This window comes from Triticum dicoccoides, chromosome 4B, assembly GCF_002162155.2.
Source record: "Triticum dicoccoides isolate Atlit2015 ecotype Zavitan chromosome 4B, WEW_v2.0, whole genome shotgun sequence".
Lineage (NCBI taxonomy): Eukaryota > Viridiplantae > Streptophyta > Magnoliopsida > Poales > Poaceae > Triticum > Triticum dicoccoides.
Genome location: NC_041387.1, coordinates 201,673,812 through 201,692,001, shown reverse-complemented (window position 1 = coordinate 201,692,001; position 18,190 = coordinate 201,673,812). Strand labels below are relative to the sequence as shown.

Below are 18,190 nucleotides of genomic sequence, written 5' to 3'. Positions count from 1 at the left end.
TCATGTCTTACCGTGCCCCTGACCCGTCTGAAGAAAAGCCTCATCCCAAAGCAGGGGAAGTAATAATTTTTATGGATCATATGAGCCGTGGATTTGCTCCTCCCGGCTCAAAATTCTTCAGAGAGGTTTTAAATTTCTTTGACCTTAGACCTCAAGACATCGAACCCAATTCCATGTCAAATATTTGCAATTTTCAAGTCTTCTGCGAGGTGTACCTGGGAGAGGAGCCAAGTCTGCTTTTGTTCAGGGAACTTTTTTATATGAACCGGCATAATGAACGTGCCAACGGGCCCAGTCTTGAGCTTGGAGGCATCTCAATCCAGCGACGGAGAGAATGTCTTTTCCCTTATGCTGAGCTACCGAGTCACCCCAAATCTTGGAACCAGACGTGGTTCTACTGTCAAGACACTTCTCCGGCTGATGAAAAGCCTCTGCCCGGCTTTCGCGCCCTGAGTCTAATCATCCGCTACCAGACAAGCTGACAACCCTTGAACGCGTGCCTCTTAATTCCACCATCAAGAAGATTAAAGCTCTATTGGGAAATGGTTTAAACGACATCGATCTGGTCCGAGTCTGGGTCACTTGGCGTATACTTCCATTAAGCCACCGTCCCGGCTTAATGTATACTTATACTGGAGAAAAGAATGATCCGCTACGCCATAGCCCTGACGACTTACCAGATGATGTGGTGGATGCTACAACCCAGTCACTGCTGAAGGAGGGCACTGTGACGAGCAACGCCTTCGGCTTACTTCCATTTTGCAAGAATAACACGGCCCCTGCGGTAAGTTATAAATCGTAACAAATGTTTACGGATATATTATACCTTTCTTGATACTCATAATTCTTTAACTTTTTCCACAGGCCGGTGATGACTTATAGAAGGTCAGATATGACCATGAAGATGCCAAACAGGCCAGGACAGCCAAGAAAGCTGAAAGGAAAGCCGCCAAGGTAGGAACCTCAAAGAAGAAGAAGAAACCCAGCGCCTCCGACTTACTCAGATCAGAGGATAGCTCTTCGGATGAGGAAGAGGTAATCTTTAAATTTTCTTAAGTCCCTTCTTATCACTTGTCTGAAATTTTATCCCTTTAGGAGGATACGGGGAACAGTCGAGCAGCCAATGAAGAGGTAACTATAATCTCCTCCGACTCAGAGCCTTTCCCAAAGCAAAAGATCTGAAGGGTGACCCAGAAAGTAAGATTTTCACATGCACTTGCTTATCAAGATCCTCAATTTCTTTTGAAGCAACAACAGCTTGAGAACCGGAGGCAAACTCGGGCCACTCAAGACGCCGAACTCTCCTCCGGCTTACCTGATGTAACCAGGAAGTGTCGAACCAAGGTTACCTCCGATTTACATTCTACTTTTCCTTTGGCGGGTCTAGTTCGCCAACCTCTCAATTCATCTGACTCCAATTATCAGGATGCTTCTCCGTCTTCCGACGAGTCGATGCAATCAAACATGCATGTTTTTAAAACAGCTCCCGGGTAATGCAACCTTTCTTACTTTAAGTTTTTCCATACTTATATGTTGATACTCATCCTTCCACTTTGATTGACAGCCTTGAAGTGAAGCCCAGCAAGAGGGCAAAGAAGAATAAGCCATCCCAAGACCTGGTGGTTCCTGAATCGGCAATTGACTCATCCGTTCCTGACAGCTCCACTCACCAGCCACCGCCTGAACCGGCTCTTGATATTCTAGTGTCAACCTCTGACCCGCCTACAAAAGACGTTGCCCACAATTCTAATAACCCGGAAACTCATAGCCCGGTCAAGACAACTGATCCAGAACCTGTGTTTCTGAAAAACCAATACGTTGAACCGGGCCAGCCTACTGTTTTTGCTCAGTGCACTGCCAAGGAGGAGTTTTCCCAACGTCGGAAAGCTAAACAAGATATCACTGATTATGCTCACCTAAGCATTGGTGATATAGTCTCAGGTTATCTAAACCAAGTGCACAACAGCCGTGACCTGGAAATTGACATGGTGAAGCAAATACAGCATAAATCTGAGGTATAACTTTAACTTTTCCTGAACCTTACTTACTGTACCAGCCCCCAAGTCTATCGCTTATGAATGAATATGCTATAGACTTAGAAATCTACTTACTGTTAGTTCGTCCGGTTTAAAGTGAATACTTTTAACCCGTTGATAGCATGAAACTTTGAATTGACACATTAGTCTCCAAGTGTCAAGTATCTTTACTTGTAAAGTGCTTGAGACTTTAATATATGTGACTCGGCAAGAGAAGGTTTACAATTCTTCAGCATACATTAGCCCCCAAGTGTCAAGTATCTTTAATTGTAAGGTGCTTGAGACTTTGAATGTTACCTTATAATCCTTACCAGAACCTGGTGTCAATGCAGGTCACCATAAGTCAATTTGAATCGGAGATTGCTGACCTGAAGAGCCAGCTGAAGCTTCAAGAGCTTGAAACTCAAAAAGCAAACTCCAAGTTTGAATTCAGCATCTCTGAACAAGAGAAATTGAAGAAAAATTATGAGCCGGAGAAAAAAGCTTGGGTTGATGAAAGGGCTTCATTAGTGGCTCGGGCCAAAACGGCAGAAGCATCACTTGCAGAGGCAACAACCGAACTGTCTGACTTAAAGCGGCAGATATCCCAAATGGTCTCAGCCATCTTCGGTAAGTCACTCTAAGCCTTTAATCATTGTAATCTTCCACGATTTAGTGTGACGAGTATCTCCGGCTTATTGTTATGCTTGTGACCATACAGGTCCCAGGAGTACCAACCTCAAGCAAAACATGTTGACCAAGCTCAAGGCGGTTTACACCCTTGTGGAGCAGCTGTACTCTGGGTCACAACGTGCCTTGGCCGTTGTAGCTTTATCAACTCCACATCCCCGCCTTCTACAAGATGTACTGAAGAGCCTCGCTTTTCTTCCTCAACGGATCCAAGATTTAAGGCGGGTGTCCTCAAGAGCCGGAGCCGTAGCCACATTGAGTTGGGCCAAAGCATGGCTCCCAGAACTAGACCCGGCCAACCTTGCCCTTGGATACCCAAGTCTGAAGGAGGACGGCACTGCCTTTGATGACCATGACTTCAACGCCTGTGTCAAAGCCATACGTCCCGTGGCAACCCTTATTGGAAACGACATAGATCTTAGCAAGTATGCACCGGCTTATGACAGTGAAAACCGGAGAATCCCAAACGCTCCATATGATCAAATCAGCCTGATCCCTCCAATTCGTAAGCATACTTTTGCCCCTGAAGTGGACCCGGCCGGTTTAATAGATGATGAAGCTGAATTCGAAGCTTTGAGCGGCATTAATTGGGCCTCATCAACTTTCCAGGACAAAACCGCCGACGAAGAAGCGGAGAAGGATGACCCGGAGCCCTCAAGCCGCCGAAGGAGTAAATCGCCAAGTGTTTGGCCAAAAAACAATGCTTCATCAATTTCAGACTCGGGGAGTCTTGTAATAGGGTAGAAAAAACTTCCCCATGCCTGTCATGCCTTTGTGCATGCTTAATACTTTTCGTAAGCTGCCATGGCTATATATTTCTGGCTTTTGCTTCCTTTGTGTTTTAAATTTTACTTGCCTTATTCTGCAATCCTTGGATAATCTTCCCGGCTCATACAATGTTCACCCGACACTTAACAACCTGGGGTAACGAATATTAAACCGACAAGACAAAAAACATCTCAAAATGCTTTTCACAAGGTTTCAGGATAATCAAAATACTTTACAGGCTTCTGATTCAGATACGATCAGTAAACCGTTCCAAAGGGGTTAAGCTAAGATTCGGATACGATCATATAGCCCCTAGTGTCTTGGCGATGCCGATCAAATGGTTATCGACAGCTATGTTCTCTTTGGTTCGAATACGACCTATGTTTGAACAGGAAGCCCCCAAGTGACCATAGGATTTGTTTAATGACGCTGATTCGTATACGATCCACGTCAAACCTAAAGGGGTTAAGCTGTGATTCAAATATGATCAGGAAGCCCCCAAGTAGGCTTGGCAAGTATGCCGATCAAGTGGGTATCGACAGCTATGTTCTCTTTGGTTCGGATACGACCTATGTTTGAACAGGAAGCCCCCAAATGACCATGGCTAGATTCAGATATGACCATAAGCCGGACCAAAGGTAAAACCGGATTCAGATACGATCCGGTCCCTATTGGTTGTTTCCACCTCCTGTCAAAAGGACATATACACTTTTTTGAGGGTGAAAAAAGGACAGAGGTCCTACTTTATTACTTTATATAATATATACATTGTCAAAAATTTATATACATCTAAAGAGCCGGTGGCTTAAGTATAATAAGGCCGAAGATGGGCTATATTCCACGGCCGGCGGGTCTCCTCCTTCGATTTACCTGAGCCCTTGTGCTCTCAAATATCGACGAGGTAGTATGACCCGTTGTGCAGATTCTTGCTGACCACAAAGGGTCCTTCCCAAGGAGGGGATAGCTTGTGCATATCGGTCTGATCCTGGATGAGCCGGAGCACTAAATCACCTGCCTGAAATGTTCTGCTTCTGATCCGGCGGCTATGATAGCGACGAAGGTCTTGCTGGTAAATCGCCGAGCGGGCTATTGCCAAGTCTCGCTCCTCATCCAACAAGTCAAGAGCCTCCTGTCGAGCCTTCTCATTATCAGCCTCAACGTAAGCCGCCACACAGGGCGAATCGTGCCGGATATCACTTGGCAGAACTCCCTCTGCTCCATAAACCATGAAGAAAGGCGTGTAACCCGTTGATCGGTTAGGCGTAGTGTTGATGCTCCACAGCACAGAGGGCAACTCTTTCACCCAACAACCCGAAGTCCGCTGTAAGGGGACCAAGAGTCGTGGCTTGATACCCCTTAAAATCTCCTGATTAGCTCTTTCTGCTTGACCATTGGATTGAGGATGAGCAACAGCCGAAACATCAAGCCGGATATGTTCCCGTTGACAGAACTCCTCCATGGCACCCTTGGAGAGATTAGTGCCATTATCAGTTATGATGCTATGTGGAAAACCAAAATGAAAGATCACCTTTTTAATGAACTGAACTGATGTGGCCACATCACACTGACTGACCGGCTCTGCTTCAATCCACTTTGTAAATTTATCTACTGCCACCAGGAGGTGTGTCTTTTTATCCTTAGACCTTTTAAAAGGTCCCACCATGTCAAGCCCCCAGACTGCAAACGGCCAAGTAATTGGAATCATCCTAAATTCCTGAGCTGGCACATGAGCCCGTCGTGAGAATTTTTGACATCCGTCACATTTGATAACAAGATCTTCTGCATCTGCATGAGCCGTCAGCCAATAAAAACCATGACGGAAAGCCTTGGCCACCAGAGATTTTGAACCGGCATGATGACCACAATCTCCTTCATGGATCTCTCGAAGTATCTCTTGACCCTCTGCAGGCGACACACAACGCTGGAACGCCCCTGTGACACTGAGATGATGTAACTCGCCGTTAACAATTGTCATGGATTTGGATCGCCTGACAATTTGTCTCGCCAAGGTCTCCTCCTCAGGCAGCTCTCCCCGGGTCATATAAGCCAAATATGGCAATGTCCAATCCGGGATGACGTGAAGTGCAGCCACCAACTGTGGCTCCGGGTCTGGCACTGCAAGCTCCTCCTCTGTAGGTACCTTGACAGAAGGATTATGTAAAACGTCAAGAAAGGTATTAGGCGGCACCGGCTTGCGCTGAGAGCCCAACCGGCTTAAAGCATCAGCCGCCTCATTCTTCCTTCTGTCAATATGCTCCACCTGATACCCTTTGAAGTACCCAGCTACGGCATCGACTTCACGGTGATAAGCCGCCATAAGGGGATCCTTAGAATCCCATGTGCCCGAGACCTGTTGAGCCACAAGGTCTGAGTCGCCCAAGCACCTTACCCGGCTTAAATTCATCTCCTTAGCCATCCGGAGACCATGGAGCAATGCCTCGTATTCAGCTGCATTATTAGTACAAGGAAACATGAGCTGGAGCACATAACGGAATTTATCACCTCGAGGGGAAGTTAAGACAACTCCATCCCCTGATCCTTCTAACTACCTGGACCCATCAAAATGAATAGTCCAATACGTATTGTCCGACTTCTCCTCAGGTGCCTGCAACTCTGTCCAATCATTGATAAAATCCACCAAGGCCTGAGATTTGATGGCAGTACGGGGCATATACTTTAAACCATAAGGCCCAAGCTCAATTGCCCACTTGGCGATTCGTCCTGTAGCTTCCCTATTCTGAATGATATCTCCCAAAGGAGCTGAGCGCACCACCGTTATAGGGTGACTTTGGAAGTACTGCTTCAGTTTCCGATTTTCCATGAACACACCATAAACAAGCTTCTGCCAATGTGGATACCTTTGTTTAGACTCAATGAGCACCTCACTGATGCAGTAAACCGGCCGTTGAACCGGATGCTCCTTGCCTGCCTCCTTACGTTCCACCACGATGGCAACACTGACAGCCTGTGAGTTAGCAGCCACATATAACAATAGCGGCTCTTTATCAATGGGAGCTGCAAGAACCGGTGGCTCAGACAACAGTCTCTTTAAATCTTCGAAGGCAGTGTTAGCAGCATCGCTCCAGACAAAAGTGTCTGTCTTCTTCATCATCTAATATAGCGGTAAGGCCTTCTCTCCTAACCGGCTTATGAACCGTCTTAAAGCAGCAACCCGTCCCGCCAGGCACTGAACATCATTGATACATGCCGGCTTAGCCAAAGAGGTAATCACCGTGATCTTCTCCGGATTAGCTTCAATGCCTCTATTTGATACCAGAAAACCCAAGAGCTTACCTGCAGGTACACCAAACACACACTTGGCCAGGTTAAGCATCATCTTGTAAACCCGGAGATTGTCAAAAGTCTCTCTCAAGTCGGATATCAAGGTCTCCTTTTCCCTGGATTTCACCACAATGTCATCCACATAAGCATGAACATTGCGACCGATTTGATCGTGCAAACAGTTCTGCACGCATCGCTGATAAGTTGCCTGGGCACTCTTGAGCCCAAACGGCATAGATACATAACAGAAGGCCCCAAACGGAGTGATAAAAGCTGTCTTCTCCTGGTCCTTGACTGCCATCTTGATTTGATGATAACCAGAGTAAGCATCCAAAAAACTCAAACGTTCACAACCCGCTGTAGCATCAATGATTTGATCAATACAGGGGAGAGCAAAGGGATGAGACGAACAAGCCTTGTTTAAATCCGTGTAATCCACACACATCCGCCAAGTGTCGTTCTTCTTGAGCACCAGCACCGGTTAGCCAACCACTCCGGATGAAAAACTTCAACAATAAACCTGGTCGCTAAGAGCTAGGCCACCACTTCCCCAATAGCTGCCGTCTCTCTTCATTGAATCGTCGGAGAAACTGCCTGACCGGCTTATACTTCGGATCAATATTGAGAGTGTGCTCAGCGAGTTCCCTCGGTACACCCGGCATGTCAGAAGGTTTCCATGCAAAGATGTCCCGGTTCTCACGGATGAACTCGATGAGCGCGCTTTCCTATTTAGGATCCAAATTTGCGCTGATACTGAACTATTTAGAGGCGTCACCTAGGGTGAAGTCAACAAGCTTTGTCTCAGCGGCCGATTTAAACTTCAACGCCGGGTCATGCTTAGTAGTTGGTTTCTTGAGGGAGGTCATATCCGCCGGGTCAACATTGTCTTGATAGAATTTGAGATCCTCCGTAGCACAGGCCGTCTCAGCGTAAGCCACGTCGCCTTCTTCGCATTCCAAGGCCACCTTTCGACTTCCATGTACAGTTATGGTGCCCTTGTAACCCGGCATCTTGAGCTGTAAGTAAACATAACACGGCCGTGCCATGAACTTAGCATAAGCCGGTCGCCAAATAGAGCGTGATACGGGCTCTTGATCTTGACCACCTCAAACGTCAACTTCTCAGCCCTGGAATCATACTCATCTCCAAAAGCCACCTCTAATTCAATCTTACCAACTGGGTAAGCTGACTTGCCTGGAACCACCCCGTGGAAAACAGTGTTGGACGTCCTCAGATTCTTCTCAGTCAACCCCATACGCTGGAAGGTCTTATAATAAAGGATATTGATGCTGCTACCTCCGTCCATGAGTACTTTAGTGAATTTATATCCACCAACCTAGGGTGCTACAACCAAGGCTAACTGACCCGGATTATCAACTTGTAGCGGGTGACCCTCTCTACTCCAAATGATAGGTTGCTCTGACCATCTCAAATAACGAGGGACCGCCGACTCAACCGAATTTACAACCCTCTTATGAACCTTCTGGTCACATTTGCATAAGCTAGTGGTGAACACATGGTATTGCCCACCGCTCAACTGTTTCGGTTGGCTCTGGTAACCCGACTGCTGCCGCAGTTGTCCTCCCTGACCAGCTTTCTGTTGATTATTTCCACCCGGTTGTCCCTGAAAACCGGAATTTGAACCGCCACCCGGGCCATGAAAGCCGCCGGCCCCTGAACTGCCAGCAGGTCCATGACCACCATCAAAGATATTGGAATTTTTAAACGCCTTGATGATCACACAATCTTTCCACAGGTGCATAGCGGGGTGCTCCCGTGTCCCGTGTTTCGGACAGGGCTCGTTGAGTAGCTGCTCAAGAGATGGACCTGACCCACCGGTTCGAGGCCACTTACCCTTGCGTCTCTGATTGTTACCCTGTGTACTCGCGTTAGCCACAAGCTCCGGGCTACCGTCCGCCTTACGCTTATTGCCGCCTTGATTCCCCGGGTTATGCTATTGACCTTTTCCATTACCGTTCCTTTTACCCTTCCCTGTCTTCTCATCGTCAGACGCAGGGTCCTTTGTATTATCAGAATCGGCATATTTGACTAAAGCCGCCATCAGCATTCCCATATCGGTGCAGTCACGCTTAAGGCGTCCCAATTTCTGCCTCAGCGGCTCAAAGTTGCAATTTTTCTCCATCATGAGGACTACAGAGCCGGCATCCATCTTATCAGATGAATGAATTATGTCCTTGACTCGGCATACCCAATGGGTGGTGGATTCACCCTCCCCCTGCTTACAACTCGTCAAGTCCATGATTGACATGGATTGCTTACAGGTGTCCTTGAAGTTCTAGATGAAACGGGCTTTTAACTCCTCCCACGAACCAATGGAATTAGGTGGTAAACCTTTTAGCCAAGACCGGGCCGTTCCATCTAACATCATGGTGAAGTATTTAGCCATTGCCGCATCACTGACCTCCAACAGTTCCATGGCCATCTCATAACTCTCAATCCATGCTCCGGGCTATAAGTCGGCCGTGTAATTCGGCACCTTTCGAGGCCCCTTGAAGTCCTTAGGCAGGCGCATGTTGCGCAAAGCTGGTATCAAACAAGGAACTCCACCGATTCGAGTGGCTACTCCCAACTCAATAGAAGTCGTTGGATACTCCGAGGTGTCCTGATGAGCTGCCAACTGAGCCGCCTGTTGAGCCGCCCGCTCGTTCTCCTGACGTACTCGGTCTTATACCGGGTTATAGCCACCATGCTGGTTACGGCGTTGGGCGTTGCTTGATAAAGCTTCGGACTCCATGTGCCTGCTGTAACTCGGGCTCTGGTTCTAAGGAGGCAGTGCTAACCAAGGCGGAGGGGTTGAATGAATCCTATCCCGGCTATAAGAATAGGTCTCCTGCTGAGCCAGGACCGTCTGGACAAGTTCCCTGATCCTCCGGGTCTCCACTGCTGTTGGATCATCATCGTCCACTGGAAGAGCCGCCAGGCGCGCTGACGCCGCGATTAAATTTTCCATGGGGTTGGAAAAGTGACCCTCTGGTACCGGCACATAACGCGGCGGCGCCATGCTCATATGAGGAGGTGGCATCTCCCGACGCTGAGCTGGTCCTCCCGCTCCGGATGTCATAAACTGATTAGCATCGGGCGGGTTACTTGGGCCGGCTCCGGGTGTAGCAAAAAGAACCCTCGGGTCATAATTCGGAGGCAACCGGGATTGGGTCTTCTGGTGTCTCCTCCTCACTACCTCATTGGACGCGTTTAAACTCATCGTGAGCTGGTAAGCCTCTGACTGCAACCGCTGTGCCCGGGCGTCAAGAGCCGCCCGCTCCGTAGCTAGCCTGAGCTATCTCCTCATGTACCCGTGCTACCTCCGCATCATGCTTATCTTTGTTTGCAGGGATAACCGTGGCGGTTAACAGGGTCGTAAGCTTGTACATGAGGTCTATCAGTACTTGAGCCGGCGGGCGCACAGGGCCTCCTGCCCCGGCTTCTCCTAACCCCGAAGTGATTGCGGCCGCGGCTGTAGAGTTTTGTCCGGGTTGAGGCCCAGCCATAAAGACTCCTGCCCAATTTGGCGAGTCATAGAGGTCCGGAATACTAAGGCCATCGGAACAGCCCCCGAGCACACCATCTTGAACTTGATACAAAGAATCTGTTGAACCGGTGGACGAATCACTGTCAGAGGGGACGGCCGTCTCACCACCATCTTGAGGACCTTCAGAAAGTTCTTCTCCACGGACGCAGCCCACAAAGACATGCTTCATGCCGGTTTGAGCTCGGGCGGGTTTCGCACGCTAAGCCGTCTCGACGAGGTCGGTGGAGTTGTCCGGCTCAGGCCCCGACTCTCCAATCTGGCCGATGAAGACGTGGATCCCTCCAAAGGGGACCTGGTACCCGTACTCAATTGAGCCAGCGTCGGGGCCCCAGCCTTCGTCGTTTATGTAGATCTTGCCGCGACGACTTTTGGTCATCCGGCCCACTACGTATCCCTTGACCCCTTTGAAGTTGCCCTTCAAGAACTCAAATCCACCGTGCGCTGGCCCCACGGTGGGCGCCAACTGTCATGGAATTGTCACGTCAGATGTCCTCGTGAAAGGACTTAGTTGTGGAGCCATCGCAACTAGGAAGCTTGAAGGGGTTAATCGGGACAAAGGACACGAGAGGGTTTATACTAGTTCGGCCCCTTACGGTGAAGGTAATGCCTACGTCTAGTTGGGTTGGTATTGATGTTTTGATGACCAGGGAGCGAGATACGCTATGCCTGGCTCTCGATGAGTTGTTTCCTGCCCCAAGCCGCCAGCGGCTTATATACACGGGTCGACGCCCTGCGGCTTACAGAGTCCCCACCGGCTTATAAACAATGTCCGGCTTGGTGACTAGTTAAGTCAACCTTATGATACAAGTAATATTATTACAACGGTTTATTACAACGGGCCTTATGTCGCCTGCGGGCCTTAAGCTCTCTATGAACCGCCATCTTCATACTTTGGTCTTGGGCTTCTCTCTGGTGAGTCCTCTTTGCGTAACCCGGCCCCTCCTGGGCGGCTTACACAAATAGTTATATCCCCAATAGTAGGCGATTTGGACTAGGTTACATTGACAACCAACCCAGAATTACGCAGGAAGGTGCTTTTTGCACTGTTAGTGGAGAGATACTAACGCACTGCAGCAAGAGGTCACATTGTGCCTATAGTAGCCTCGTCACCTTCAGGTGGTTGTGGCTATTCAATCATTTGTTCCATAGCTTCCTGAAAGTTTGAATTTGTAGATTAGTGTACCAGATAATTTACTAATGAGACAAAAACAAACAAAGTAGGTTAAACGTTTATACATAACTTATTTTGGTGAACTAATGTATTACATTAGCATGTATTGTAGTGCCAACTACATAATAAAATCACTTTCGGAACATATGTCCATGTAGCATGCCTACTGTATTGTCTATTTCCTCACATTCATTGACATCTAAGGATAAAGAGACATGGTTTAAAGTAGGATGAACATAGTCACTACAAGAAATATGTCAACTTGTGACCACCATTATTGGTCACTGAATGGTCAGTGTTTTCAATTTGTGACCTTTTTGTGACCAAAAACATAAGGTCAAAAGCTGGCGATCGTAAACTGACTATAGCGACCTTTCTTCTGGAATGGTCATAGACGTTTATGACCAAAATACGTCTACTGTGGCGTTTTGGTCACTAGCAGCCTCCCCAGGTCACGTAGGCATCCAGCGTGGCAATCTGATGTGGCACAAGATTCAGCCCGGTCCAATTCGGTGTTTATATGGGCCGAGCCCATTAATTCAGACCATTTACATTTTTTTCCTATGAATTTTTTGTCAGCTTCATGGACCAAGCCCAACATTGCAGCCTTTTTATTTATATTTTTCCTGTTATTTTTTACTAGCTACATGGGCCTAGCCCAGCAATTCAACGTTATTTTCTTGGCCATTGCCTTTTATAGTCCATTTTTTTCGCCCTCAACCCTTTTATAGTCCATTACTATTTTGGGCCTCAGCCTTTTTACATTCCATATACTTTTTGGGCCTTGGCCTTTTCGTTTGTCCCACGGGTCATCTTTCCATTTCTCACACTTTGACAATAAACAAATGAAAAATATTTCAAATGGCAAGAGAACAAATGAAACTGTAAAATGATAGCCAATATTAGCACCAAATATGCTGACTACTGTACAAATACGAAATTACAGTATTTACAATAGTGTTCATACAACTAGATATGCTGGCTAATGTACAACATAACTAGCACTACATTATTACTCGCTACTCTTTACTTTGTCAGGCTTCAAGCTTCTTCAAATTTCATCAGCCCAGAGCTCCGGTAAAGAGAGGTAACACCACACTTTTAGAGCTATATCAAGGCACAAAATGTTTATTTGGTTGGGTCATGCTGCAACAATCACATAGAACCATAATTATAAGCACAAATACACCAATCATCTCAGTTCAAGCAAATCATCTATAGTAGCAAAGCATGAAAAAGGAAGCAGGACATGGCAAGAATATTTACAACAACTCAGTTGATGACTTCAAAAGGAATAATGTATACAATTATAATACAAAAATATGAGAAACTATCACAGTACAGAAATGGTATCACCGATATATATAGCTGATATATCACAGTACTTCAATGATAGATTGAAATGTTTTACTCAATGTATGGAACTCAAAGAACTTTTCTGGTTAGTCACCAGCATCGTGCATTTTAACTTCAATAACTGCAGAAATTAGATAGTATATGAAGGCAATATCCTAAAGATATATCTCTCTCAAACATAGAGTACAACTGAAGCAAATGTAGCTGCTCTTAGTGATATATCTCACTGGACATGGTCTTGCTAACTTACTATGTTAACACAGACTAATCCGAGTGAACCAGCTAATTCTAGTTGATCCACAGACCACACAACTAATGAGTGCATCAAGGTTTGAAGACAGTATTACATACATCCTACAACACCGAATCAGCACAACAAAACCGAAGACCATGCAACCAGTGAGCTGCAGCTGCATCACTGAATTAGGAGCAGAAGAAACCGAGCTTTGCGCCAGATGCAGCTAGCAAGCATAAAGAAAGGGGCGAACATGGAAAGCAAGATACCTTGATCTGGTACAGCTTGAGCCATGCCGACCAACATCCGTTACTTTGGCGGGTGCCTAGAATCCTCAGTGATGGGGATGACATTGGTCCTCTTCTTGGCAATGTTAACAAGATCCCTACCACTCCGGTGAGAGAACTCAACGGCATACACCAACCCAGTCTGCAAAGTGACAAGACTTTGTTAAGACAACTCACATTAAGCAGCATTCACTTGAAATACACAAAGGAAATAGCAACGAGATCTCACCGTTCCAACAGTCTCAGACACATGAGGCACGGTTGTTCCAAAGGCAGCTCCGAGGTACAACACACGTGTTCTAGGAGCCTGAACCAAGAACCACAAAGTCAGCTACTACAACAATGGTTCCAGTCTGAATTACATCCTCGACAAAACAAGGTATTCAAACAATCCAGCATGCAAGCGGAGGCACAAAAAGGACTTACAATCCAGATGTTGTCCACACCACCGAGCACAGCAGCAGCCAGCTTGGATCTGAAGGGGTTCTACACCCTATACTCAACCTTGGATGCGTCCTCGTTCTATACAATTAACAAAACAGCAATAAACATCAGTCTACTGCATCTGCAGAACAGTCACGAACATCAATTCAAATCAGGACCAATAAGTGCATCTCTTAGCCAGGACGGGTGCATCATAAGTTTACAAGGAAAGCACTTATAATGAAAACATCTTTGCTTAATCCCCCTGGATGGATAGGAATAATGCAACCAAGGCCTAAGTACCTAACTACAAGTATCTACTAACGATATATACATATAGCAAGATATATGCATACCGCATACCAGATACAACATATAATGATCAGTGTGTAGTGTATATATTCTGGTGAGTGTGTAGTGTGTAGTGTATATATTCTGGTGAGCCAGTATTGATCCAGTATGAAAGATCTAACACAGAACCTTCATTTTTTTCCTCTATGGAAATACAATGCTAGCATCCAGAGGCAAATACAATACTTAGTTCATTCTACAGGCTGGTCTAACCAAGAGGCATTAGAGTGTGATGTAGTCGATGTAAGTTTTGATCAAACACCACCATTTAAACAAAAGAATTCTTGATAGCCTCACTGAAGATAGTGAATCCCTCAGGCTAATATGTGAGATAAAGAAAATCCCATAAATCATGATCCAAGCATATGTGTGCTGCGCGCAGAAAAAAGACTCAAATGGTCTAAGCATGTCGTATAGAAAGAGGCTGAGTATCAAGTGAAGTATTCCTATAATCAGCCCAGTTTGCAGAAGAACTTCATAGTTATATCAAAAGATGTTTATATGTAGTGGATGGAAATGATCAAGGCTGCAGGATATCTCAACAACTCTCTGGTTGATAATGTCATTGATTTATTTGACAGCGATATATATGTCGATGTTTATATACAACATTTAGTGTTGTCCAGTGTATACACAATCCACAAACTTAAGCACTGCTTTTTACATAGTACAGTTAAGATGAACCCTAAATAAACCACACACACAATAAAAAGATGAACCCTAAATCAGACATATGGTTCTCACCAATGATGAGATGATTTGCTAAGATAGCAGACGAGTTTCCAGCAGCAATCGATTACCATGTTTCAGTCAACAAGAAGGTTGATCTACCTCATTGCAAACATAGATTGCAACAGAAGGATTGATCAACACTATCGCGCATAACTGCAATCATCTAATCTCGCCCCGACGAATGAAAACATCGCAGTATGTACAAAACGAAAACAGAGCGTCATCCAAACAGTGAATGCACCAGACACCATACGAGCAAGCAGCAACAACAAATGCCATCCAAGCAGTGAATGCACTAGGAGGGGAGGGGGCACGAACGAGGGTCCTTCACCTGATTGGGTCGTCGGCCGGAGTGGGGCGCCGTTCGCCGGAGTGGTGCCCTGGTCGGACCGACCAGGAGCTGCTGCGAGGGAGGAGCCGTGCCCTAGGAGTCGCGTCACAGGATGGAGAAGTGGCGGAAGATGGGCTCCTACCCGCCGTCCAATGTGGCCGGAGCTAGCCACGACGAGGAGCCAGAGACCGGCGGCGGCCTCTCCTTCAACTGCGCCTTGACCTCGTACACGTTGGCCAGCCTCTCCTTCAACTGCTCCTGCACACAAGCACATGAGCGCTTCAGAATCACCAACGAAATGCAATAGAGCTAAGGAACGAGAGGAAGGGGGCGAGATCTCGAACCTTGGAGACCTTGGCGGACTCACCGGGCCGCCACTCGTCACCGCCCCGGCCGCAGCCGCCATCCCTGCCGCGCCTCCTCCTCCTCCTCCTAAGAAGCAGTAGCGCTCGCATTGGATCCAGCCTAGCGCAGCCTGGTGCGCGCCAGCGATCTGGCGTGCGGTGGAAGAGCACGAACTGCTTGCGGGCGAGCAGGTGGTTGTTCATGAACTTACGGGTGTTGAAGGGAGCGGGAGCGGGAGCAGTGCGGAAGGGAGCGGCGGCGGCGATGGGGAAAAGGGAGCGGAGCGGCTGGGGGCAACGCCTCTCTCTCTCTCTCTCCGGTGAGGTGGGCGGACGGTGGTCGATCTGAATCGGGTTAGGGTGCAGATGGCTGCAGAACAGCAACGAGGGGAGAGGTGGGTGGAGGAGGCAAGGGGAGAGGTGGGCGGCGGAAGGAAGGGGAGGATGGGGCGGCGGCGGAAGGAAGGGGAAGACGGGGCGGCGGTGGAGGGATCTGGATCGGGGAGAGGAGTGGAGGCGGGGAGGGATCTGGATCGGTGGAGCTGGACGGGATCGGTGGAGCTAGCGAGGGAAAGAAAGGAGGTGGGGGTTGGATGGAAATTGACCCGGAGGACATAGCTAGGGTTTCGGGGTTTGTGTGGATGGGTCGAGCACAGCCGTTGGATCCCCGAGCATCCGACGGTGTTGGATGCACGATCCGCGTGATATGTCCACGGACCAATCAGAATGCAGTAGGATTTTATGACCATCTAAATTGGTCGTAGTTGACTTAAAATAATGTGTTAAAATCATTTAAGCTACTTTATGATCTGAGAAATTCAAAAAAAATGGAAAACGTTCTCATTGTGTCACCAAAATTTGAACATGTTTTCAAAAAAAATAACAACATGGAATAAGATAAATATCTTTAAAAAGGTGTCATCGAAAATGAGTTTTTTGCAAAAAAAAACAAATATATTTACTGCAAAATTGTATGAAATCAATTTTATAAACTATTAGGCCATATTTAATGCACAAATGAGCAAACAGTTGGGTGTCAAAAGATTTTATCCACATCCAATAAAAAAGACAAATTTCCGCTGATCCAACTGGAAGCAGGTGAAATTTGAACTGTAGCTGCCTCATAGTTTGCTATTGATTTTTTCCAAAAATCATTTCTAGTTATATAAGTTTTCCAGGATTCAACCACTAGCTAGGAACGGTCAAGCCCACCGTTTTGACCGCATTTTGAAACGGGCATAAAAAATTCAAAAAAATTAAAAAATTGGAAAACCTTAACACTGTGTCATTATATGTGACCAAGTTTCCAGGAAAAATAATAAACTTGTAATACGGTAATTATTTAAAAAAAGTGTTCTCGGGAACACTATCAATTGTGAAGATTCATGGCTTTCAAGCCAAATGATCAATCTTATGGCCACATTCATGGCATAGTTTGTTCAAATGATCTCATATTGTGGACAAGGGTGCATATTGGACTAAACAATGTTTCCTAAGGAAGTTTTCATTTTCTTTGGACGAAAAATTCATTTTCCATTTTTTCGAGTGCCCAAAATGAGTTTTTTTGTGAAGGACCTACCATATATTTGTTGCAAAATTGTACCTAATAAATTTTATAAAATACCAGGCCATATTTAATGCACAAATGACCAAATGGTTGGGTGTAAAAAGTTTTGATCCACCTCTCGTGAAAAAGACAAATTCCCATCGATTTAGTTCGAAGCGGGTGAAATTTGAACTGCAGCTGCCTCGTAGTTTGCTCTTTATTTTTTCCAAAAACCATTTCTAGGTACATAAGTATCTATTTAATCAGAAAAACACCAAAAAAATTCCAAGATTCAACCACTAGCTAGGAATGGTCAAGCCCGCCGTTTTGACCGCATTTTGAAACGGGCATGAAAAATTCAAAAAAAAATCAAAAAAATGGAAAACCTTCGCATTGTGTGATTATATGTGACTAGGTTTCCAGGAGAAATAATAAACTTGTGATACGGTAATTATTTCAAAAAAGTGTTCTCGGAAACGAGCTATCAAGTGTGAAGATTCATGGCTTTCAAGCCAAATGATCAATCTTATGGCCACATTCATGGCATAGTTTGTTCAAATGATCTCATATTGTGCACAAGGGTGCATATTGGAATGGCAAACAATGTTGCCTAAGGAAGTTTTCATTTTCTTTGGACAAAAAATTCACTTTCCATTTTTTCGAGTGCCTAAAATGAGTTTTTTTGTGAAGGACCTACCATATATTTGTTGCAAAATTGTACCTAATCAATTTTATAAAATACCAGGCCATATTTAATGCACAAATGACCAAATGGTTGGGTGTAAAAAGTTTTGATCCACCTCTCATGAAAAAGACAATTTCCCGTCGATTCAGCTAGAAGCGGGTGAAATTTGAACTGCAGCTGCCTCATAGTTTGCTCTTCATTTTTTCCAAAAAACCATTTCTAGGTACATAAGTATCTATTTAATCAGAGAAACACCAAAAAAATTCCAAGATTCAACCAATAGCTAGGAACGGTCAAGCCCGCCGTTTTGACCGCATTTTGAAACGGGCATAAAAGATTCAAAAAAAAATCAAAAAATTGGAAAACCTTCGCATTGTGTCATTATATGTGACCAAGTTTCCAGGAAAAATAATAAACTTGTAAT

The 18,190-nt window shown here is 45.9% G+C and overlaps 1 pseudogene; it reads right to left on the bottom strand.

Annotated features, from left to right (window-relative positions):
* Positions 1-13,376: 13,376 nt before the first annotated feature.
* LOC119293543 lies at positions 13,377-16,962 on the bottom strand (annotated as a pseudogene).
* Between the last annotated feature and the right edge of the window lie 1,228 nt (positions 16,963-18,190).